This window comes from Thermobia domestica, chromosome 2, assembly GCF_964235325.1.
Source record: "Thermobia domestica chromosome 2, izTheDome1.hap1.1, whole genome shotgun sequence".
In the NCBI taxonomy this organism is placed as follows: domain Eukaryota; kingdom Metazoa; phylum Arthropoda; class Insecta; order Zygentoma; family Lepismatidae; genus Thermobia; species Thermobia domestica.
In genome coordinates this window covers 6,110,708-6,130,505 of record NC_137455.1, presented here as the reverse complement: position 1 = coordinate 6,130,505, position 19,798 = coordinate 6,110,708, and the positions used below count along the sequence as shown (strand labels likewise).

The 19,798-nt window shown below is 39.4% G+C and overlaps 33 non-coding genes across 33 annotated transcripts in view; all 33 read right to left on the bottom strand.

Moving 5' to 3' along the window:
• Positions 1 to 94, bottom strand: part of TRNAL-CAA (transfer RNA leucine (anticodon CAA)) — a 118-nt gene extending 24 nt beyond the window's left edge. Inside the window, exons 1-2 of the tRNA in view lie at positions 57 to 94; positions 1 to 22 (exon numbers count right to left, since the gene is read on the bottom strand). The exon at positions 1 to 22 is cut by the window's left edge and continues 24 nt beyond it. This is a non-coding gene — a tRNA (tRNA-Leu). The remainder of the gene's footprint in view (positions 23 to 56) is intronic.
• A 101-nt stretch (positions 95 to 195) lies between these two features.
• TRNAL-CAA (transfer RNA leucine (anticodon CAA)) lies at positions 196 to 313 on the bottom strand. The gene is made up of 2 exons: positions 276 to 313; positions 196 to 241 (listed from the first exon to the last, which is right to left on the bottom strand). It is a non-coding gene; the product is annotated as a tRNA-Leu (tRNA).
• A 98-nt stretch (positions 314 to 411) lies between these two features.
• TRNAL-CAA (transfer RNA leucine (anticodon CAA)) lies at positions 412 to 529 on the bottom strand. The gene is made up of 2 exons: positions 492 to 529; positions 412 to 457 (listed from the first exon to the last, which is right to left on the bottom strand). It is a non-coding gene; the product is annotated as a tRNA-Leu (tRNA).
• A 98-nt stretch (positions 530 to 627) lies between these two features.
• Positions 628 to 745, bottom strand: TRNAL-CAA (transfer RNA leucine (anticodon CAA)). The gene is made up of 2 exons: positions 708 to 745; positions 628 to 673 (listed from the first exon to the last, which is right to left on the bottom strand). It is a non-coding gene; the product is annotated as a tRNA-Leu (tRNA).
• A 98-nt stretch (positions 746 to 843) lies between these two features.
• Positions 844 to 961, bottom strand: TRNAL-CAA (transfer RNA leucine (anticodon CAA)). The gene is made up of 2 exons: positions 924 to 961; positions 844 to 889 (listed from the first exon to the last, which is right to left on the bottom strand). It is a non-coding gene; the product is annotated as a tRNA-Leu (tRNA).
• A 98-nt stretch (positions 962 to 1,059) lies between these two features.
• On the bottom strand, positions 1,060 to 1,177 carry TRNAL-CAA (transfer RNA leucine (anticodon CAA)). The gene is made up of 2 exons: positions 1,140 to 1,177; positions 1,060 to 1,105 (listed from the first exon to the last, which is right to left on the bottom strand). It is a non-coding gene; the product is annotated as a tRNA-Leu (tRNA).
• Positions 1,178 to 1,275: 98 nt separating this feature from the next.
• TRNAL-CAA (transfer RNA leucine (anticodon CAA)) lies at positions 1,276 to 1,393 on the bottom strand. Its single transcript has 2 exons — positions 1,356 to 1,393; positions 1,276 to 1,321 (listed from the first exon to the last, which is right to left on the bottom strand). It is a non-coding gene; the product is annotated as a tRNA-Leu (tRNA).
• Positions 1,394 to 1,496: 103 nt separating this feature from the next.
• TRNAL-CAA (transfer RNA leucine (anticodon CAA)) lies at positions 1,497 to 1,614 on the bottom strand. The gene is made up of 2 exons: positions 1,577 to 1,614; positions 1,497 to 1,542 (listed from the first exon to the last, which is right to left on the bottom strand). It is a non-coding gene; the product is annotated as a tRNA-Leu (tRNA).
• Positions 1,615 to 1,715: 101 nt separating this feature from the next.
• TRNAL-CAA (transfer RNA leucine (anticodon CAA)) lies at positions 1,716 to 1,833 on the bottom strand. Its single transcript has 2 exons — positions 1,796 to 1,833; positions 1,716 to 1,761 (listed from the first exon to the last, which is right to left on the bottom strand). It is a non-coding gene; the product is annotated as a tRNA-Leu (tRNA).
• Positions 1,834 to 1,934: 101 nt separating this feature from the next.
• TRNAL-CAA (transfer RNA leucine (anticodon CAA)) lies at positions 1,935 to 2,052 on the bottom strand. The gene is made up of 2 exons: positions 2,015 to 2,052; positions 1,935 to 1,980 (listed from the first exon to the last, which is right to left on the bottom strand). It is a non-coding gene; the product is annotated as a tRNA-Leu (tRNA).
• A 101-nt stretch (positions 2,053 to 2,153) lies between these two features.
• Positions 2,154 to 2,271, bottom strand: TRNAL-CAA (transfer RNA leucine (anticodon CAA)). The gene is made up of 2 exons: positions 2,234 to 2,271; positions 2,154 to 2,199 (listed from the first exon to the last, which is right to left on the bottom strand). It is a non-coding gene; the product is annotated as a tRNA-Leu (tRNA).
• Positions 2,272 to 2,369: 98 nt separating this feature from the next.
• TRNAL-CAA (transfer RNA leucine (anticodon CAA)) lies at positions 2,370 to 2,487 on the bottom strand. The gene is made up of 2 exons: positions 2,450 to 2,487; positions 2,370 to 2,415 (listed from the first exon to the last, which is right to left on the bottom strand). It is a non-coding gene; the product is annotated as a tRNA-Leu (tRNA).
• Positions 2,488 to 2,585: 98 nt separating this feature from the next.
• Positions 2,586 to 2,703, bottom strand: TRNAL-CAA (transfer RNA leucine (anticodon CAA)). Its single transcript has 2 exons — positions 2,666 to 2,703; positions 2,586 to 2,631 (listed from the first exon to the last, which is right to left on the bottom strand). It is a non-coding gene; the product is annotated as a tRNA-Leu (tRNA).
• A 98-nt stretch (positions 2,704 to 2,801) lies between these two features.
• TRNAL-CAA (transfer RNA leucine (anticodon CAA)) lies at positions 2,802 to 2,919 on the bottom strand. The gene is made up of 2 exons: positions 2,882 to 2,919; positions 2,802 to 2,847 (listed from the first exon to the last, which is right to left on the bottom strand). It is a non-coding gene; the product is annotated as a tRNA-Leu (tRNA).
• Positions 2,920 to 3,232: 313 nt separating this feature from the next.
• On the bottom strand, positions 3,233 to 3,350 carry TRNAL-CAA (transfer RNA leucine (anticodon CAA)). The gene is made up of 2 exons: positions 3,313 to 3,350; positions 3,233 to 3,278 (listed from the first exon to the last, which is right to left on the bottom strand). It is a non-coding gene; the product is annotated as a tRNA-Leu (tRNA).
• A 99-nt stretch (positions 3,351 to 3,449) lies between these two features.
• Positions 3,450 to 3,567, bottom strand: TRNAL-CAA (transfer RNA leucine (anticodon CAA)). Its single transcript has 2 exons — positions 3,530 to 3,567; positions 3,450 to 3,495 (listed from the first exon to the last, which is right to left on the bottom strand). It is a non-coding gene; the product is annotated as a tRNA-Leu (tRNA).
• Positions 3,568 to 3,666: 99 nt separating this feature from the next.
• Positions 3,667 to 3,784, bottom strand: TRNAL-CAA (transfer RNA leucine (anticodon CAA)). The gene is made up of 2 exons: positions 3,747 to 3,784; positions 3,667 to 3,712 (listed from the first exon to the last, which is right to left on the bottom strand). It is a non-coding gene; the product is annotated as a tRNA-Leu (tRNA).
• Positions 3,785 to 3,883: 99 nt separating this feature from the next.
• Positions 3,884 to 4,001, bottom strand: TRNAL-CAA (transfer RNA leucine (anticodon CAA)). Its single transcript has 2 exons — positions 3,964 to 4,001; positions 3,884 to 3,929 (listed from the first exon to the last, which is right to left on the bottom strand). It is a non-coding gene; the product is annotated as a tRNA-Leu (tRNA).
• A 99-nt stretch (positions 4,002 to 4,100) lies between these two features.
• Positions 4,101 to 4,218, bottom strand: TRNAL-CAA (transfer RNA leucine (anticodon CAA)). Its single transcript has 2 exons — positions 4,181 to 4,218; positions 4,101 to 4,146 (listed from the first exon to the last, which is right to left on the bottom strand). It is a non-coding gene; the product is annotated as a tRNA-Leu (tRNA).
• Positions 4,219 to 4,316: 98 nt separating this feature from the next.
• TRNAL-CAA (transfer RNA leucine (anticodon CAA)) lies at positions 4,317 to 4,434 on the bottom strand. The gene is made up of 2 exons: positions 4,397 to 4,434; positions 4,317 to 4,362 (listed from the first exon to the last, which is right to left on the bottom strand). It is a non-coding gene; the product is annotated as a tRNA-Leu (tRNA).
• A 98-nt stretch (positions 4,435 to 4,532) lies between these two features.
• On the bottom strand, positions 4,533 to 4,650 carry TRNAL-CAA (transfer RNA leucine (anticodon CAA)). The gene is made up of 2 exons: positions 4,613 to 4,650; positions 4,533 to 4,578 (listed from the first exon to the last, which is right to left on the bottom strand). It is a non-coding gene; the product is annotated as a tRNA-Leu (tRNA).
• A 98-nt stretch (positions 4,651 to 4,748) lies between these two features.
• On the bottom strand, positions 4,749 to 4,866 carry TRNAL-CAA (transfer RNA leucine (anticodon CAA)). Its single transcript has 2 exons — positions 4,829 to 4,866; positions 4,749 to 4,794 (listed from the first exon to the last, which is right to left on the bottom strand). It is a non-coding gene; the product is annotated as a tRNA-Leu (tRNA).
• Positions 4,867 to 4,965: 99 nt separating this feature from the next.
• Positions 4,966 to 5,083, bottom strand: TRNAL-CAA (transfer RNA leucine (anticodon CAA)). The gene is made up of 2 exons: positions 5,046 to 5,083; positions 4,966 to 5,011 (listed from the first exon to the last, which is right to left on the bottom strand). It is a non-coding gene; the product is annotated as a tRNA-Leu (tRNA).
• Positions 5,084 to 5,182: 99 nt separating this feature from the next.
• TRNAL-CAA (transfer RNA leucine (anticodon CAA)) lies at positions 5,183 to 5,300 on the bottom strand. The gene is made up of 2 exons: positions 5,263 to 5,300; positions 5,183 to 5,228 (listed from the first exon to the last, which is right to left on the bottom strand). It is a non-coding gene; the product is annotated as a tRNA-Leu (tRNA).
• A 99-nt stretch (positions 5,301 to 5,399) lies between these two features.
• TRNAL-CAA (transfer RNA leucine (anticodon CAA)) lies at positions 5,400 to 5,517 on the bottom strand. Its single transcript has 2 exons — positions 5,480 to 5,517; positions 5,400 to 5,445 (listed from the first exon to the last, which is right to left on the bottom strand). It is a non-coding gene; the product is annotated as a tRNA-Leu (tRNA).
• A 98-nt stretch (positions 5,518 to 5,615) lies between these two features.
• On the bottom strand, positions 5,616 to 5,733 carry TRNAL-CAA (transfer RNA leucine (anticodon CAA)). The gene is made up of 2 exons: positions 5,696 to 5,733; positions 5,616 to 5,661 (listed from the first exon to the last, which is right to left on the bottom strand). It is a non-coding gene; the product is annotated as a tRNA-Leu (tRNA).
• Positions 5,734 to 5,831: 98 nt separating this feature from the next.
• Positions 5,832 to 5,949, bottom strand: TRNAL-CAA (transfer RNA leucine (anticodon CAA)). The gene is made up of 2 exons: positions 5,912 to 5,949; positions 5,832 to 5,877 (listed from the first exon to the last, which is right to left on the bottom strand). It is a non-coding gene; the product is annotated as a tRNA-Leu (tRNA).
• A 98-nt stretch (positions 5,950 to 6,047) lies between these two features.
• TRNAL-CAA (transfer RNA leucine (anticodon CAA)) lies at positions 6,048 to 6,165 on the bottom strand. The gene is made up of 2 exons: positions 6,128 to 6,165; positions 6,048 to 6,093 (listed from the first exon to the last, which is right to left on the bottom strand). It is a non-coding gene; the product is annotated as a tRNA-Leu (tRNA).
• Positions 6,166 to 6,263: 98 nt separating this feature from the next.
• TRNAL-CAA (transfer RNA leucine (anticodon CAA)) lies at positions 6,264 to 6,381 on the bottom strand. Its single transcript has 2 exons — positions 6,344 to 6,381; positions 6,264 to 6,309 (listed from the first exon to the last, which is right to left on the bottom strand). It is a non-coding gene; the product is annotated as a tRNA-Leu (tRNA).
• A 98-nt stretch (positions 6,382 to 6,479) lies between these two features.
• On the bottom strand, positions 6,480 to 6,597 carry TRNAL-CAA (transfer RNA leucine (anticodon CAA)). The gene is made up of 2 exons: positions 6,560 to 6,597; positions 6,480 to 6,525 (listed from the first exon to the last, which is right to left on the bottom strand). It is a non-coding gene; the product is annotated as a tRNA-Leu (tRNA).
• Positions 6,598 to 6,695: 98 nt separating this feature from the next.
• TRNAL-CAA (transfer RNA leucine (anticodon CAA)) lies at positions 6,696 to 6,813 on the bottom strand. Its single transcript has 2 exons — positions 6,776 to 6,813; positions 6,696 to 6,741 (listed from the first exon to the last, which is right to left on the bottom strand). It is a non-coding gene; the product is annotated as a tRNA-Leu (tRNA).
• Positions 6,814 to 6,911: 98 nt separating this feature from the next.
• Positions 6,912 to 7,029, bottom strand: TRNAL-CAA (transfer RNA leucine (anticodon CAA)). The gene is made up of 2 exons: positions 6,992 to 7,029; positions 6,912 to 6,957 (listed from the first exon to the last, which is right to left on the bottom strand). It is a non-coding gene; the product is annotated as a tRNA-Leu (tRNA).
• Positions 7,030 to 7,127: 98 nt separating this feature from the next.
• On the bottom strand, positions 7,128 to 7,245 carry TRNAL-CAA (transfer RNA leucine (anticodon CAA)). Its single transcript has 2 exons — positions 7,208 to 7,245; positions 7,128 to 7,173 (listed from the first exon to the last, which is right to left on the bottom strand). It is a non-coding gene; the product is annotated as a tRNA-Leu (tRNA).
• Positions 7,246 to 19,798: the final 12,553 nt, after the last annotated feature.

The following is a 19,798-nucleotide window of genomic DNA, read 5'->3' as shown; positions in this document are numbered from 1 at the left end:
CGCCCTGATACGAGGACCAGAATTCCTCACGCCACAGTAGAAGTGACAAGCTCTCGCTTGAGTCTGGCGCCTTAGACCGCTCGGCCATCCTGACACGCTTTATAGGGTAAATTACTCAGCTACTTGAAGTAGTCACGTTTGTTCGAGGACTAATAGTATTAAGTTTTCTGCTGAAAATAATAATGAAAAAACATATGTCAGGAGTGGGATTTGAACCCACGCCCTCATACGAGGACCAGAATTCCTCACGCCACAGTAGAAGTGACAAGCTCTCGCTTGAGTCTGGCGCCTTAGACCGCTCGGCCATCCTGACACGCTTTACAAGATAAATTACTCAGCTACTTGAAGTAGTAACGTTTGTTCGAAGACTAATAGTTTTAGTATTTCTATTAAAAGTAATAAAGAAATATTTGTCAGGAGTGGGATTCGAACCCACGCCCTCATACGAGGACCAGAATTCCTCACGCCACAGTAGAAGTGACAAGCTCTCGCTTGAGTCTGGCGCCTTAGACCGCTCGGCCATCCTGACACACTTTACAGAGTAAATTACGCAGCTACTTGAAGTATATTACGTTTGTTCGAAGACTAATAGTTTTAGTTTTTCTATTAAAAGTAATAAAAAACCTTTGTCAGTAGTGGGATTCGAACCCACGCCCTCATACGAGGACCAGAATTACACACGCCACAGTAGAAGTGACAAGCTCTCGCTTGAGTCTGGCGCCTTAGACCGCTCGGCCATCCTGACACACTTTACAGAGTAAATTACGCAGCTACTTGAAGTATATTACGTTTGTTCGAAGACTAATAGTTTTAGTTTTTCTATTAAAAGTAATAAAAAACCTTTGTCAGTAGTGGGATTCGAACCCACGCCCTCATACGAGGACCAGAATTACTCACGCCACAGTAGAAGTGACAAGCTCTCGCTTGAGTCTGGCGCCTTAGACCGCTCGGCCATCCTGACACGCTTTACAAGATAAATTACTCAGCTACTTGAAGTAGTAACGTTTGTTCGAAGACTAATAGTTTTAGTTTTTCTATTAAAAGTAATAAAGAAATCGTTGTCAGGAGTGGGATTCGAACCCACGCCCTCATACGAGGACCAGAATTACTCACGCCACAGTAGAAGTGACAAGCTCTCGCTTGAGTCTGGCGCCTTAGACCGCTCGGCCATCCTGACACGCTTTACAAGATAAATTACTCAGCTACTTGAAGTAGTAACGTTTGTTCGAAGACTAATAATTTTAGTATTTCTATTAAAAGTAATAAAGAAATATTTGTCAGGAGTGGGATTCGAACCCACGCCCTCATACGAGGACCAGAATTACTCACGCCACAGTAGAAGTGACAAGCTCTCTCTTGAGTCTGGCGCCTTAGACCGCTTGGCCATCCTGACACACTTTACAGAGTAAATTACTCAGCTACTTGAAGCATATTACGTTTGTTCGAAAACTAATAGTATTAAGTTTTCTCCTGAAAATAATAATGAAAAAAACATTTGTCAGGAGTGGGATTTGAACCCACGCCCTGATACGAGGACCAGAATTCCTCACGCCACAGTAGAAGTGACAAGCTCTCGCTTGAGTCTGGCGCCTTAGACCGCTCGGCCATCCTGACACGCTTTATAGGGTAAATTACTCAGCTACTTGAAGTAGTCACGTTTGTTCGAGGACTAATAGTATTAAGTTTTCTGCTGAAAATAATAATGAAAAAACATATGTCAGGAGTGGGATTTGAACCCACGCCCTCATACGAGGACCAGAATTCCTCACGCCACAGTAGAAGTGACAAGCTCTCGCTTGAGTCTGGCGCCTTAGACCGCTCGGCCATCCTGACACGCTTTATAGGGTAAATTACTCAGCTACTTGAAGTAGTCACGTTTGTTCGAGGACTAATAGTATTAAGTTTTCTGCTGAAAATAATAATGAAAAAACATATGTCAGGAGTGGGATTTGAACCCACGCCCTCATACGAGGACCAGAATTCCTCACGCCACAGTAGAAGTGACAAGCTCTCGCTTGAGTCTGGCGCCTTAGACCGCTCGGCCATCCTGACACGCTTTATAGGGTAAATTACTCAGCTACTTGAAGTAGTCACGTTTGTTCGAGGACTAATAGTATTAAGTTTTCTGCTGAAAATAATAATGAAAAAACATATGTCAGGAGTGGGATTTGAACCCACGCCCTCATACGAGGACCAGAATTCCTCACGCCACAGTAGAAGTGACAAGCTCTCGCTTGAGTCTGGCGCCTTAGACCGCTCGGCCATCCTGACACACTTTACAGGTTAAATTACTCAGCTACTTGAAGTATATTACGTTTGTTCGAAGACTAATAGTTTTAGTTTTTCTATTAAAAGTAATAAAAAACCTTTGTCAGTAGTGGGATTCGAACCCACGCCCTCATACGAGGACCAGAATTACTCACGCCACAGTAGAAGTGACAAGCTCTCGCTTGAGTCTGGCGCCTTAGACCGCTCGGCCATCCTGACACGCTTTACAAGATAAATTACTCAGCTACTTGAAGTAGTAACGTTTGTTCGAAGACTAATAGTTTTAGTATTTCTATTAAAAGTAATAAAGAAATATTTGTCAGGAGTGGGATTCGAACCCACGCCCTCATACGAGGACCAGAATTACTCACGCCACAGTAGAAGTGACAAGCTCTCGCTTGAGTCTGGCGCCTTAGACCGCTCGGCCATCCTGACACACTTTACAGAGTAAATTACGCAGCTACTTGAAGTATATTACGTTTGTTCGAAGACTAATAGTTTTAGTTTTTCTATTAAAAGTAATAAAAAACCTTTGTCAGGAGTGGGATTCGAACCCACGCCCTCATACGAGGACCAGAATTACTCACGCCACAGTAGAAGTGACAAGCTCTCGCTTGAGTCTGGCGCCTTAGACCGCTCGGCCATCCTGACACACTTTACAGAGTAAATTACGCAGCTACTTGAAGTATATTACGTTTGTTCGAAGACTAATAGTTTTAGTTTTTCTATTAAAAGTAATAAAAAACCTTTGTCAGGAGTGGGATTCGAACTAACGCCCTCATACGAGGACCAGAATTACTCACGCCACAGTAGAAGTGATAAGCTCTCGCTTGCGTTTGGCGCCTTAGACCGCTCGGCCATCCTGACACACCTTACAGGGTAAATTACTCAGCTACTTGAAGTAGTAACGTTTGTTCGAAGACTAATAGTTTTAGTTTTTCTATTAAAAGTAATAAAAAACCTTTGTCAGGAGTGAGATTCGAACCCACGCCCTCATACGAGGACCAGAATTACTCACACCACAGTAGAAGTGACAAGCTCTCGCTTGAGTCTGGCGCCTTAGACCGCTCGGCCATTCTGACACACTTTACAGAGTAAATTACGCAGCTACTTGAAGTATATTACGTTTGTTCGAAGACTAACAGTTTTAGTTTTTCTATTAAAAGTAATAAAGAAATATTTGTCAGGAGTGGGATTCGAACCCACGCCCTCATGCGAGGACCAGAATTACTCACGCCACAGTAGAAGTGACAAGCTCTCGCTTGAGTCTGGCGCCTTAGACCGCTCGGCCATCCTGACACACTTTACAGGTTAAATTACTCAGCTACTTGAAGTATATTACGTTTGTTCGAAGACTAATAGTTTTAGTTTTTCTATTAAAAGTAATAAAGAAATATTTGTCAGGAGTGGGATTCGAACCCACGCCCTCATGCGAGGACCAGAATTACTCACGCCACAGTAGAAGTGACAAGCTCTCGCTTGAGTCTGGCGCCTTAGACCGCTCGGCCATCCTGACACACTTTACAGGTTAAATTACTCAGCTACTTGAAGTATATTACGTTTGTTCGAAGACTAATAGTTTTAGTTTTTCTATTAAAAGTAATAAAGAAATATTTGTCAGGAGTGGGATTCGAACCCACGCCCTCATGCGAGGACCAGAATTACTCACGCCACAGTAGAAGTGACAAGCTCTCGCTTGAGTCTGGCGCCTTAGACCGCTCGGCCATCCTGACACACTTTACAGGTTAAATTACTCAGCTACTTGAAGTATATTACGTTTGTTCGAAGACTAATAGTTTTAGTTTTTCTATTAAAAGTAATAAAGAAATATTTGTCAGGAGTGGGATTCGAACCCACGCCCTCATGCGAGGACCAGAATTACTCACGCCACAGTAGAAGTGACAAGCTCTCGCTTGAGTCTGGCGCCTTAGACCGCTCGGCCGTCCTGACACGCTTTACAGGATAAATTACTCAGCTACTTGAAGTAGTAACGTTTGTTCGAAGACTAATAGTTTTAGTTTTTCTATTAAAAGTAATAAAGAAATCGTTGTCAGGAGTGGGATTCGAACCCACGCCCTCATACGAGGACCAGAATTACTCACGCCACAGTAGAAGTGACAAGCTCTCGCTTGAGTCTGGCGCCTTAGACCGCTCGGCCGTCCTGACACGCTTTACAGGATAAATTACTCAGCTACTTGAAGTAGTAACGTTTGTTCGAAGACTAATAGTTTTAGTTTTTCTATTAAAAGTAATTAAGAAATCGTTGTCAGGAGTGGGATTCGAACCCACGCCCTCATACGAGGACCAGAATTACTCACGCCACAGTAGAAGTGACAAGCTGTCGCTTGAGTCTGGCGCCTTAGACCGCTCGGCCATCCTGACACGCTTTATAGGGTAAATTACTCAGCTACTTGAAGTAGTAACGTTTGTTCGAAGACTAATAGTTTTAGTTTTTCTATTAAAAGTAATTAAGAAATCGTTGTCAGGAGTGGGATTCGAACCCACGCCCTCATACGAGGACCAGAATTACTCACGCCACAGTAGAAGTGACAAGCTCTCGCTTGAGTCTGGCGCCTTAGACCGCTCGGCCATCCTGACACACTTTACAGGTTAAATTACTCAGCTACTTGAAGTATATTACGTTTGTTCGAAGACTAATAGTTTTAGTTTTTCTATTAAAAGTAATAAAGAAATATTTGTCAGGAGTGGGATTCGAACCCACGCCCTCATGCGAGGACCAGAATTACTCACGCCACAGTAGAAGTGACAAGCTCTCGCTTGAGTCTGGCGCCTTAGACCGCTCGGCCATCCTGACACACTTTACAGGTTAAATTACTCAGCTACTTGAAGTATATTACGTTTGTTCGAAGACTAATAGTTTTAGTTTTTCTATTAAAAGTAATAAAGAAATATTTGTCAGGAGTGGGATTCGAACCCACGCCCTCATGCGAGGACCAGAATTACTCACGCCACAGTAGAAGTGACAAGCTCTCGCTTGAGTCTGGCGCCTTAGACCGCTCGGCCATCCTGACACACTTTACAGGTTAAATTACTCAGCTACTTGAAGTATATTACGTTTGTTCGAAGACTAATAGTTTTAGTTTTTCTATTAAAAGTAATAAAGAAATATTTGTCAGGAGTGGGATTCGAACCCACGCCCTCATGCGAGGACCAGAATTACTCACGCCACAGTAGAAGTGACAAGCTCTCGCTTGAGTCTGGCGCCTTAGACCGCTCGGCCGTCCTGACACGCTTTACAGGATAAATTACTCAGCTACTTGAAGTAGTAACGTTTGTTCGAAGACTAATAGTTTTAGTTTTTCTATTAAAAGTAATAAAGAAATCGTTGTCAGGAGTGGGATTCGAACCCACGCCCTCATACGAGGACCAGAATTACTCACGCCACAGTAGAAGTGACAAGCTCTCGCTTGAGTCTGGCGCCTTAGACCGCTCGGCCGTCCTGACACGCTTTACAGGATAAATTACTCAGCTACTTGAAGTAGTAACGTTTGTTCGAAGACTAATAGTTTTAGTTTTTCTATTAAAAGTAATTAAGAAATCGTTGTCAGGAGTGGGATTCGAACCCACGCCCTCATACGAGGACCAGAATTACTCACGCCACAGTAGAAGTGACAAGCTCTCGCTTGAGTCTGGCGCCTTAGACCGCTCGGCCGTCCTGACACGCTTTACAGGATAAATTACTCAGCTACTTGAAGTAGTAACGTTTGTTCGAAGACTAATAGTTTTAGTTTTTCTATTAAAAGTAATTAAGAAATCGTTGTCAGGAGTGGGATTCGAACCCACGCCCTCATACGAGGACCAGAATTACTCACGCCACAGTAGAAGTGACAAGCTCTCGCTTGAGTCTGGCGCCTTAGACCGCTCGGCCGTCCTGACACGCTTTACAGGATAAATTACTCAGCTACTTGAAGTAGTAACGTTTGTTCGAAGACTAATAGTTTTAGTTTTTCTATTAAAAGTAATTAAGAAATCGTTGTCAGGAGTGGGATTCGAACCCACGCCCTCATACGAGGACCAGAATTACTCACGCCACAGTAGAAGTGACAAGCTCTCGCTTGAGTCTGGCGCCTTAGACCGCTCGGCCGTCCTGACACGCTTTACAGGATAAATTACTCAGCTACTTGAAGTAGTAACGTTTGTTCGAAGACTAATAGTTTTAGTTTTTCTATTAAAAGTAATTAAGAAATCGTTGTCAGGAGTGGGATTCGAACCCACGCCCTCATACGAGGACCAGAATTACTCACGCCACAGTAGAAGTGACAAGCTCTCGCTTGAGTCTGGCGCCTTAGACCGCTCGGCCGTCCTGACACGCTTTACAGGATAAATTACTCAGCTACTTGAAGTAGTAACGTTTGTTCGAAGACTAATAGTTTTAGTTTTTCTATTAAAAGTAATAAAGAAATCGTTGTCAGGAGTGGGATTCGAACCCACGCCCTCATACGAGGACCAGAATTACTCACGCCACAGTAGAAGTGACAAGCTCTCGCTTGAGTCTGGCGCCTTAGACCGCTCGGCCGTCCTGACACGCTTTACAGGATAAATTACTCAGCTACTTGAAGTAGTAACGTTTGTTCGAAGACTAATAGTTTTAGTTTTTCTATTAAAAGTAATAAAGAAATCGTTGTCAGGAGTGGGATTCGAACCCACGCCCTCATACGAGGACCAGAATTACTCACGCCACAGTAGAAGTGACAAGCTCTCGCTTGAGTCTGGCGCCTTAGACCGCTCGGCCGTCCTGACACGCTTTACAGGATAAATTACTCAGCTACTTGAAGTAGTAACGTTTGTTCGAAGACTAATAGTTTCAGTTTTTCTATTAAAAGTAATTAAGAAATCGTTGTCAGGAGTGGGATTCGAACCCACGCCCTCATACGAGGACCAGAATTACTCACGCCACAGTAGAAGTGACAAGCTCTCGCTTGAGTCTGGCGCCTTAGACCGCTCGGCCATCCTGACACGCTTTACAAGATAAATTACTCAGCTACTTGAAGTAGCTTGCTTTCATCGAGATGCTATTGTTACTGCGCAATTTTCGACCAATCCATAATATCACGTAGGGAGAATTTACAAACACCTAATGGGATGTTTTGTATTTATCCAATCTTATCTCCGTTATTTTAGTTACCCTATGCCAGACCTGGATTAGAGTCTAGATTGAGTAGGCTAGAGCCTAGGGCGGCATTTTGATTTTCTTCTCTCCTGCTTTGTACTTTACGGAATAAACTAACTTATGATACTAGAAATTTCCTATGTGAACGACTGGATTGCACATTCCACATTCACTATAGGAGTCAGTGCTGGATCCATTGTTGACGAAAATTAAAAAAAAAAGAAAAAGAAAAAAAAAAGAAAAGAAAAAGTAATAACTTATAGCAAAGTGTTTAAGCTAGATCAGAATACATTTTTTAAAGAAATGTATTTTAATGTAAGAGCAATAACAGGACCTTTAACAATTTGGCAAATGAAAATGTATTTGAAATTACATCACATTAATGAGGCGTATACAATTGCGCATACAATTGATGAGTTTCGATGTGAAAAGAGAAACGCGAAAAAATATTCCCACACAAAGTAATTCGTTACGATATTGAAAAAAAAAAAAACAGTATACAGGACAAGTCAAAATGATGGACCTAATTTCAGAAATTTATTCTGTGAAATCTAGTAAACATGTTATTGTGAGATATGTACTAAGAATGTAAACTGTCAAAGTTTTCTTTCTACATATCACGAGTGTTCTACGTCAGCACCTCGCATAACACAGCAGACATCAAGCCGATAGTCTTATCACCTGCCAAACCTTTTGTCGCATGTTCAGATCAATATCAGGAATGGCTACTTGGATGCGGGCACGCAGATCACCCAATGGCGTTGAAAGTGGCGGTACGTAAGCATGATCCTTTACTAAACTTCACATGACGAATCACAGGGAGACAAGTCTGGAGAACGAGGTGGCCAATGAAGGAGAGGTCGATCCTCCGGTCAAGGCCATTTTCCTTGAGTGCTCGCTGCTGACTCCTAGTGGTACAAAGTAGAAACAATGCGTGGAAACTGAACTTTGAAAGTTAACTTTTCGCAATAACATGTCTCACAATAATAGATGTTCATTAGAATTCACTGACTACACTTCGGAAATCTGGTCCGTTATTTTGACTCCTGTGCAGGGAGAAAACTCTACATTATAAAGGTAATAATGTTAATGTTTCTATAATATTATTTAATGTTTAAAATTATTTTTCTGCTTTCTGCATCTGAATGCCCCCCCCCCCGAATTTACAGAGAAATCGGCGCCCTTGCTAACAGTCAACAGGGTAAGAACAGTAAAAGAGATAGCGATATATATATATATATATATATATACCTGTATTTCAAAAGTAGATTTAATGTCAATGTCCCAATGTCCGTCTTTATCCCTCTCCACATCGTTTGAAAGTTTGTCGTGATGAAACAGAAAACTTACTTGGTAATTTTTGTGCTTACATTATGGCTCCTGATACGCTTATAAGAAATTATTATTAACAATAAATTGGTTCAATGTCCTATAAGTGGTGCTGACTTAATATTGTTTGTTGTATCATGGGATAGAGATTGTTAAGATTTTCGGATGTCTAATGTTTGAAAGCTTTGTTGCTTGATAATTCGCCGACAATTTTTGTTTTTAAACTTACTATTTTACTCTTCAACATCATGTTATGGAAACGCTTTGCATGGTAAACAGTGAGAACTTAGTAAATGTTTTCAGTATCTTGATTTAATTAAATTATTTTTTAACAAAAAAGATGCTTGATATTTATGATATTCAAACAAATATAATGAATCATTCTTATTTTTAAAATTTTTATTTTTAAAGTACGAAAAGCTCCCTTTAAATTGTTACTGGTACATTTAGTGTTATATAAAAAAAAAATAATAATAATGAAATTGTGCTTATCTCTATTACTGGTGAAAACTAAATAATGTTTTGTATGTTCTTAATAAAGAACAGAAGTACTTGAGAGTAATTAGTGAACAAGTTATGAGCAAGATTGCGTGCATGAGAATCTTCCCTTCCACTTCACAGAATATATTAAAACAGTAATTTCTGTTTAATATCTGTATGTTATGTGTGTGAGAGTCAGAGATATATAAACAGAAGATGGAACACACACACACACTAATAAGTTTTATATGTAGAATTTACCTTATTTTTTTTTATTACTCTTAAGATACGATGCCACTTATTATATAAATGTGTGAGGTATATAATATAAATTTATTAAAAGAATCAGATTTTTTTAATTAAGAAATAACAGGCAGTTAATCCGAGAAAGAACTTGCTTTTGATCTCTACCGAAAAACGAATGTGAGGAAATCTTCTTGAAGATATGATAACGTATAGCTAAAAAAAAACAAGGATTTATTTGTGTGGTGTATCGTACAAAGGAATAAATCCACACAGGATACACATGTAGTTGTTTTCTCATGTGTTTGTGAATTCAAAGGTATGAAGCCTAACTGACTCTCATGGGTTAGGTGCATTGTACAGGGCACGTTAAAAAATATAAGAGCAAAAGCGAATCTAGCCAGGGGCCAGGGAACCTAGGCCTACAAATTTTTGGGGGACAAAAATAATTGAAGGTATTATTTATTATTTTTGAAAATTTATAGCAGCGTTTCCCAACCGGTGTGCCGCGAATGGGCCGCTGGTGTGCCACGAGGAAATGAAAAAAAATTCTTAATTATATAGCAAACCAAATTACAAGACAGGAAAAATGTGTATTTGTATTTCACATTACTATGAACTTCTACAATGGAAAAAATGCTATAATTGTAATATATTATTTACTACTACACAGATTGTATTTCGAAAACAGAATTTTATTAATATTTAAAAATTGTGACGTATATTAACCATGTTAATAAATTATAAGTTTCACACTGTGTTACTTGTCTGTGCATTTTTAATGTTCAAAAAAAGTATTTATTATCATTGTTATGACCATTATTGCTACTTTATTGTCACATGTTATTTCATAACTTGAAATTTTAAAATCTCATTCTACCTTTTCGACAAAGCAAACACTCATACAAATTACCTCGATCTGTTTTAAAAGTACGTGAGATTTGTTTGTTCGTTTGTTATTTAGTGATCTTCCTTAGTGAAAGGTTGGATACAGTTTTCAAAAAGAAAATGTATTTTTAAAAGCCTGAGTCCTATATTTCATTGGAATTGTTTTCTATTTTTGAATTACAATGAAAAATAAGCATAACAAACAGTGATCGAGCTTTCTCCTCTGTGAGAAGGAGGTCAGTAATCACAGAAAAAAATTACGACGGTATTTTCTATTTAATACTACTACTAATAACAATAATATGTATGAGTGTGCCGCAAGTTGAAAAAGGTTGGGAAACGCTGGTTTATAGTAAACTCATGATATACCTATCATAGTCTGCGTTCTGGTTGCTTCTCCCTCCAGTTTTTACCTTCTGGATCCGGCTCTGTACAGGAAAAAAGCGTTGGAAGATAATTCTACCATCAAACAGAAGGAAAATGTAAGGAGTACAGTGGCTCAGTGATAGAGCGCTTACTTCTAGTGCATGTGTCCCTGGTTCGATCCCCGTCCAAGTAAGTTAGTAATGGACAACATTGTGTCTATTTTTTCTCATGGTACTCCCACTTTCTCATTCTACCAATTCTTCCATCATTCATTCACTTGCCTTAATCATCGTCTCCCTTAGTCTGAAGCACATGATCGTGGGACGTTAAACTGAAATCTAATTCCTAAATACTAAAGTACATTTATTTATCAGTTATTTTTTTTCTAAGTGTGAATTTTAGTTTGATTATCCTATTTGTATAACAGAAACTTCTCTAAGTCTGTGAGTAACGCTAGTATGGAAACTTCAAAACATTTAAGAGTCGCGGGTTGCATAAACATCCAGGCGTAAATATTTAGATATTCCATATTATAAGTTGTCTCTTACCCATGAGAATTTCTAATAGTTCATAATCAGGCTCATAGCTGTCGCTAGCTTCGCTATCTTCTACCAGACGTTAAGAGATGTCGTTCGCGTCCAGGCAACTTGGATACGAGCCAAAGGCTTCTAGAGGGAACAACTAGTTTCACTAGAGAAGTTTCATTCCTGGAAGAAGAGGAGGCCTTAGAAGATCACGCCTTCTTCCCTGCAGTAAACGATGCATGTTACGAAATTTGGTAGGGTCATAAGATAAACAATATGGACCTGTTCTCCTTAGAGAAAGGAATGACTACGAATGACTTATTCTTTACGTAAAAAAAGGTACAAAAAGGATCAAAAGATAAGTAGAAGATGAGTGCGCAAATTTAAAAAAGAAAAAAAGACTGCTTCTAAAGAGGAGATAATTGTATATGCATGTAACTTTTGTTAAAATGGACTTGACAAGGGGCAAATAATGCAAAGAGCAAGTTTTTAATGTCACAAAGATCACCGGATGTTGTAGGTGGTGCCTCCCTGTGAGAAAATCTGAAGCTATGATATCTCACGAAGGAAGAAAAAGACTTTCTTTTACCTTTCTGCAACCTGTGCTCTGCCTTCGATGCACTCAAGATGTCAACTCGCTTCAGCTTCTGCTTTGACCTTCTTTTTTTTTATCCACCCCTCTGTACCCCGTATCTAGTACCACCCTCTGCTACTATTAAAAGCGGAAGTTGCCAATGTCTTTCTTTTTTCCTTCCTAAAAAAAATAAAAAGGACTCCCCAGCGTTGAAGGTCAAAGGGCAGAGGTATCATACACGGGAAGAGGACCTCAGAGAACACGATGAAGTTAATCGAGAAATTGTGTCTTCTTGTATCTGTTGCTGTTATCTGCAATAACACTGTCGGTTTCTAAACGAATCCCTTTCTTATTTGCTGTTGTTCGTAATTTCCGTTCGTTGGGAAGATTCCAGTTTGCGTGACAGTAGTAACAGAGAAGAGAAGTAAAGAAATCTGTATTCACCATTATTCAAACATGTTCTTATGATTGCCAAACTCATTCTGGAGCCAAGTCAAGGTGACTACAATTGTTCTGCGTATTGTTTCTCAAACTTTTTTTTTTCAAGTGGGAACCACTTTTATTTGTTCTACGAAGCACTCTATTCTAGTCCCTCCCGAAATTTATCATTTTATTTTTTTTTTATGTTGAAACACCGTAATCTAGTGGTTACAGCGTTGGACTCACGTCCATGTGGTCCTGGGTTCGATTCCCGACCGGTGCTTCCTAATTTTCCGGCGTTCACCCAGCGTCGTGAGGCAAACTGAGGAGCCAAGTGAAAACAATATGTGACAACCACTAAGTCTAGGAAGCACCTGATGCGCCTATTAGAGAGAGCGCGCAGCAGCGCCTATTGGAGACAAAAGGCGCTGGAGCAGCGCTTTGGCTGACAAATGGTCCGTTACACCAGGTGGTTTGATTTTATTTTTATTTTTATGTTTTAAGCATACTATGTGCTAATACCGTAGTATTAATTACATTTTCCTTAATTTCATAAGCAAGCACGTTCACGGTAAGTCTAAGTTTACCCCTAATTTCCTTTGATAGACTTAAAATTAGAGATTCTAATCTGTGTATGTCTTTGACAAATATAAATTTTAACATTTTAAGTCATGCTTGACTCCAGGAGATAGCCATGACGTATATACCCTTAAACTAGATGTAAGAATGAGGGTTGCGCAAAAATGTATGTGGGTTAGACTTAACCTTAGAGATTCTCTCTGCGGATGGCTTTGCCAAGTTTAAATTTTAAAGTCATGTTTCACAGATACGTACATTTAATGGTATTGTAATGCTAGCCTTATATTTCGTAGTATTGGCAAGTCTGAATCAAGGCTGCAGTCAAGAAGCTAATAAGTTTGCTATAGCATTGATTAGTTCTACAGCATGTAAATACAAGCTTGTGCAAGTCTACGGACATAGCTTTGAAGCTTGAGTAACGCTAGTAAAAGTCTGGAATACTGTTAGGAATGGTATTAATTAAAAAATGAAATCCTTAACTGTAACGTCTTACAATTATGCCGATTAGGCTAAAGGAGACGGTGATGATAAACAAATAAAATAGTGGAATCAAAAAGTAGGAGAAAACGGGAGAACCCCGAGAAATCCTATGCACACGGTGTTTGTCCACCACGGCACGAGCTGGGATCGAACCAAGGACCCAATGTACCACTGAGCTGCCGCGGAACTGGAACTCTAAAATTATGGAATTAGAATTTTATTAGTTGGTCTAATGCCACTTGGTAAAAAGAAGGGGTGAGTCAGGTAATTTAGTCACTTCCGGTCAGTAATGATTTCAAGTGGTGGCCCGGAAGGAAATTCCTACCCTACGAGAAGAACCAGCCCCGGAACCTTACTTTCATTCATGCTTAATAAGGACTACCAGTTTCACATTACCATTTTACCGCCCCCCTACATATTGAAAGTCTTCTCCCATCCTCAGAGAAATTTTCTTACTGCTGCTTCTGGTGACAAAGTAAGTGCTAGCTTCCAAAACAAAATCACTGATAACACATTGATTTTTCCTGCCTTCTTTACCTTTGATCCATTTATTCTTTGAAGCTTGTTATTTCGGAAATTTATAACAAATTACAATTCTCTCTTTCATTATAATGGTTATAGGTAATCACAAAATCTATATATTAATATGCTAGGTTTGTATGTTTGTCCCCAATCCTTTCGACAATGAAATCTCGAAAAGCACAAGTGCTAGAAACGTACCGTTTTCGCTGGTCGATTCCAAATTTTGTGTAGATTGTCCCGTTCTCATTCAAATTTTCAAAAACCGTCTCGTTATTGTTCTATTCAACATTTTAGGATCGTTTTGAGCCCATAAGATTAACATTGTTGCAGGCCGAACCTACGGTGTTAGGCAACCAGTAGGGCAGTTATGTATGGCGGGTTGACGGATATCGCAGGCGCTATGCTTAAATCTGAATGGCAAAACCTATTCCATGTTGGCAACTTCTATGACCTCAAGAGACGCTATGAGGCGTACTCGGACGGACATGGTTTTATTAGAAAAAAAATATTTCCACTTGATATCGTGTTACTTTGCTACAAACTCACTCCAACATCTATACATAGCAATTCATTTCCTTTGTGAGTCTCCTATCCTTTACTTGTGTAAGGAATCATGCACAGAGGGAAGGAGACTCATGGTCATAACAGAACGATCAGCTGAGTAGACAGCGCTGGTTCAGCTATCTATATATTAAAATGCTAGGTTTATATGTTTGTCTCCAATCCTTTCGACAATGAGATCTCGAAAACTACAAGTGCTAGAAACATGCCGTTTTCACTGGTCGATTTAAAATTCTGTGTAGATTGTCCAGTTCTAATTAGATATTTGAAAAAAAAACATGGTCGTCATTTCTTTATTACATTTTTAAGGGTATACTGGAAGTGTTGAAATTTAAAAAAAAAATAAAGCATCATATCATACGAGTTATACATTCCAACACCACATTATTGTATATAGGTGTTGTATATCCCTCAGGCGTTTGTTTCATGGCCCATCGATAATGAAAGAAAAGAAGGATAACCATTTCTCAAAGCTAAGATGAATATTATTTTTAGTGTTTTGCCCAATGAACACCATATATAATTGACATTATAATTAATTGTGTGTGTACTGTATTTGCTGATTACATACTGCATGCAAGAAGAAAGAAAACACTGATCATACATGAATTAGAAACTTCAACCGAAAGTAGGCTCAAATATTGCAAACTGTCTGAGCTATTGACAAAAATAATCGAAAAAATTTTTTATGCTACCCTTTGCCGATTTTTATCAAGACGCCTTTCACTTGTGTATGTAAAGGGACATATACAGGTGTGAGGAATGACACGGAGATTCATGTTCATATGTGAATGATGTGCTGTGTAGAGAGAGAGAGCAGGTTCAGCTAGTCTATATATTAAAATGCTAGGTGTATATATTTGTGGTCAACAAAAGTTTATATGTTTGTCTTCAATCCTTTCGACAATGAGATCTCGAAAACTACAAGTGCTATAAACGTGCCGTTTCCACTGGTCGATTCCAATTTTTTTTGCAGATTGTCCAATTCTCATTCAAATTTTCAAATATTGGGGCCGCGGTGGCTCAGTGGTAGAGCGTTCACCTCTGGTGCTAGGGGTCTCGGGTTCAAACCCTGCTCCCGCCAAGTGAAGTTTGTGGTGGACAAACACCGTGTGCGTGGGTTTTCTCGGGGTTCTCCCGTTTCCTTTCACTTTCTTCATTCCACCATCTCATTCATCTCTCATCATCACCATCTCCTTTAGCCTAACCGGCATAACCATGGGACGTAAAACTCAAAAATTTCATTTTTCAAATTTTCAAATACAGTGTCGTTATTGTTCTATTCAACATTTTAGGGGCCGTTTTGAGCCCATAAGATTAACATTGTTGCAGGCCGAACCCAGGGTGTTAGGCAACCAGTAGGGCAGTTACGTATGGCGGGTTGACGGATATTGTAGGCGCTCTGCTTAAATCTGAATGGCAAAACCTATTACATTCTGGCAACTTCAAAGACCTCAAAAGACGCAATGAGGCGTACTCAGACGGATATGGATTTCCAGTTCATTTCCTTTGTGAGTCTCCTATTCTTTACTTGTGTGAGCAAGGAGACATGGACAGTGAAAGGGAGATTCATGGTCATAACAGAACGATGCGCTGAGTAGACAGCGTAGGTTCAGCTAGTATAATATTAATATTTTAAGTTTCCCATTAATGTTTCTTTGCAAAACACTGGAAACAAATGATGCCGGAAGTACGTTATTCTTACTCTGGATAAACTCAATTATAATGGGCAACCACAATATTTGGCCCGACAGTCTCGCTATTACAAGGCAAGTGTAGCGATCCAGTACACGATTTTAGAGATAACACAAAATGGCTAAATTATCATTATCAGTCAACTTCTGGCTTAATTTATTGCTAGCACTGAACGCAAAGAGATAAAAAGCTCCTCCTATAAAGTATGAAATGCGATGTGCTTACGGTATGTGGATACTGTACGCACTGGAAAATCAAATCAAAAATCAATGTGCTTTCTCAATATTACCAAAGTTATTTATGTAAATACAAAATGCCTTCCAATTTATTTATTTATTAATACCTCCAGACACAGTGGCACCGATTTCTGCATACCTTTCGGGAGGGCCCATTGAAGTTTGCAGTCACAATAGTGATTTTAATACAAATACGATGTAAAGTTCAAGGGGGTCTCCCCAATCCCCCAGGATCGGCGCCCACACCGAGACACAACCTGTGGTGCTAGTTTGCATTTATTTTTGAACGAATTCCTAGGTACAGCATAATTTTGCAATTTTACACCTCGAAATGTTAACAAGTAGGAAAAAAAAAGAGAAAAAATAAAAATAAATATCAACAACAATAATACCACTGATGTCAACAAAGGGTGCAAAAGAAATATTATTTGCCCAGTATGCGTTTAAGTGATCTGTCAAACACCGGGTAACTCGAAAAAATGTCTACTTCAGTTGCTAGAGGATTATAGTAGTTTCATATTCTGTGAAAAAGAGATCTGTATAATTGCCAACCTAGGACGGGCAAGATGGAATAGGTGAGTATTCCAGGTTTTGCGGGAAGGGACAAGTAAGAATAGTTTTTGGAATAGGGCTTCCGATCTTAAGTTCCCATTAACCATCTTATAAAGGATTTTAAGGTCAGCGTTATTTCTACATACTTCCGGAGTCTGGATATTAAGATGTACACGAAAGCATATTACTGCATAAAGCGTAAAGAGATTAAGAATAGAATCAAGTCTAGAGAGATGTGTAGGTGCGGCCATGGCCCATATGGGAGAGTAGTATTCCATCTTGAGCGCTACTAGAGTTCTATAGAACGTTGCTAATGATGCTACAGTGCTTCAGTGAATCATTATACGTACAATTAACAATGAGAAACACAATAGAAGGAAATAGGACAAGTCTATATTTATGGTACCATTCCGGTATTCTTCTGGGGAACTTAGGATTACTTGGAAAATCCTCCGTTCCGATGACCGGCTCCTTGATGCAAGCCTGAAATCTCTTGACTGTAAAGCAAAAACCTTAACCACTAGACTATGCCCGCTTAATTCAAAGAGATCTCTATTTTCGGGATCCCTTACGAGAATTAAAAAAAAATTGTAAATATTTCCAATATATGACCCCTTGCATCTCAATATGGCATACCTAACACTCTAGGAAATATAAATGTTTTCAGCATGACCATTCGACATAATCAATCTCACATAGTCATTCGCATTCATTAATCATCCATATACATTAGCTTAAAGGACTTAAGGGTGTAATAAAGATAATGGCTAGGGCACACGGGTTTTATCCAAGGGGTTCCGGGTTCGATTCTCGGTGGGACAACCTTGAACGCATTACAGTAGTTTGGATTCTACCTTATCCTGCAGGTTTTCATCTCATATAGCCTTGGTGGAGAAAAGACGCGCTAAAATATAATGAACAAGACAGTAAAGTAATCTCTGTAATATTTCAAGTGAGCTAAATAATTACTCAATTCCTAATTCTTCTATTTTTGAGTTTTAAAAATATGTTTTCCTACTTTACATATTTTTAAAATTACTTAACTGTAACTAAAAAAAATCACTGCTACATTTTCTTAGCACTGTTGCTATAGTCTTCAGTTGTTTAGAAAAGACTCTTGCATCCTATTTAAATGTCCTTTTTTGCACTTTTCTGCCCCTTATCTTGGTATTTTTCGATATATTACTTCCCCATGAATTCCAGGCTTTAGTAATAGCTTTAACCCACTCAAAGTTCTACAAATTTTGCTTTTAAACGTTCGGAAACCCTTGTATTAACAATGAATAAGTTAAGTAACGTTGCAATCCACCTGTTGAAATCACCTACTAAAAGTAGTTGCAATCATTGTATATGTACGAATAATTTCCCGTACGTCTCCCTTGATTGATTGATTGTTGTTATTGAAGAACACCACAGTTGGCCTAGTGTGTATTACACCAGCTAATAGGATTCATTAATTAATGATTCCAATTTCATCGTTTGAAAATACTTGTCACTTTTAATCAAACGCTTCATTGCTCTTCTAGAGGACGATAGTTCTAAATGAACATAAAATTCACTCTTAAAAACATGCTTTGTAAAGCTATATATGTTTCATAATTGCTTGGTGCATAACTTCCGTCCAGACGGTGGGTGCGCATGATCTTAGTTTCGATTTCTAATAGGGATACTTGCCACAGATAAAAAATCAAGCAGTGGCGTACGCAGAACTTTGTCAACGGGGAGTTCAAATCCCCAAGTAAATTTAGTTTCAGTTGTTATATGCGCACTTTTGTATTAATTAGTTAGAGTTATAAGGTTGTACTGTTAGAACACCTGCCCGTTACTCCACATGAAAACTTGAACGAAAACGAGTTTTAAAATCTTGTCTCCTGCAACGAATAGCTTGAGAGACTATGGCGGCCAAGTTCGTTAATTGATTCAATCCGTTAGAGCCGTTATATTTCAAGTGTGCCCTCGGGAAATATGTGAAACATACTTCGACCCCATCCCCGCCACCCGCAGAAGGAGGAAACCCTCCTTTGCTTACGGGAAAGAAGTGAATGTCCTCCGCTGTGTTGCCAATTTGCCATTCAGTCGTTTGGTCTTGACGAGTGAGGATCGTAGGCTACTTAGAATGGCTAACAAGATAGAGCACAGCGAAGTGTGTGAAATAATTCATTGTGGCAACGCTTCTACATCCAACAATTGAAAGATCTCGGTTGCAGCAACTTGTCCCTTCTCTTTCGAGGGAGGTACGGGAAAACACACATCAACATCAGCGCTAGAAGGGTCACAGTTGAAATAGAAAGCCTCTAACATCATTGGTAACTGTGAATTCGACGTATTGAAAGAAATTGAATGAAATTTTGGTTTAACGACCAATTATTATACCCATTACCCAAAAGAAGACGGATGATAAATAAAAGTGGATGATCTGCGAAATTAAACTTTTTGCACTCTTCCACTGGGAATTGAATGCGGAATCACGTGCACCAAAGGCGCATGCGCTAGCCACTAGACTAGTGCAGAGGACGACTTAAACGTAAATTACAATTTAAACTTAAAGTATTTTTGTGCCCCTCGCCCCCCGTGAGGTAGTCGCAAACGCTCGCCTTTGGTGCGAGCGGTCTCGAGTTGGATTCCCGGTGGGGACATTCGGACGAGAAAGTGTAACAGATTTTTCAGACCAACCATCTTGAGTGAGTTTTTTCTGAGTTTACCTCATTTACACTAGACAAATGCCGGGATGGTACGTAACATAATGGTCCCAGGTCGATTCCTTCCTTTCCCAACTCTTCCTTCCTTCCCTTTCCTCCGATAGTGTGAACACCGTGTGCGTGGGTTTTCCCGTTTCCTCCCACTTTCTTCATTCCACCATTTCATTCATTACTCATTATCACCGTCTCCTTTAGCCTAACCGGCATAACCGTGGGACGTAAAACTCAAAATTTCATTTCATTTTTTCCGA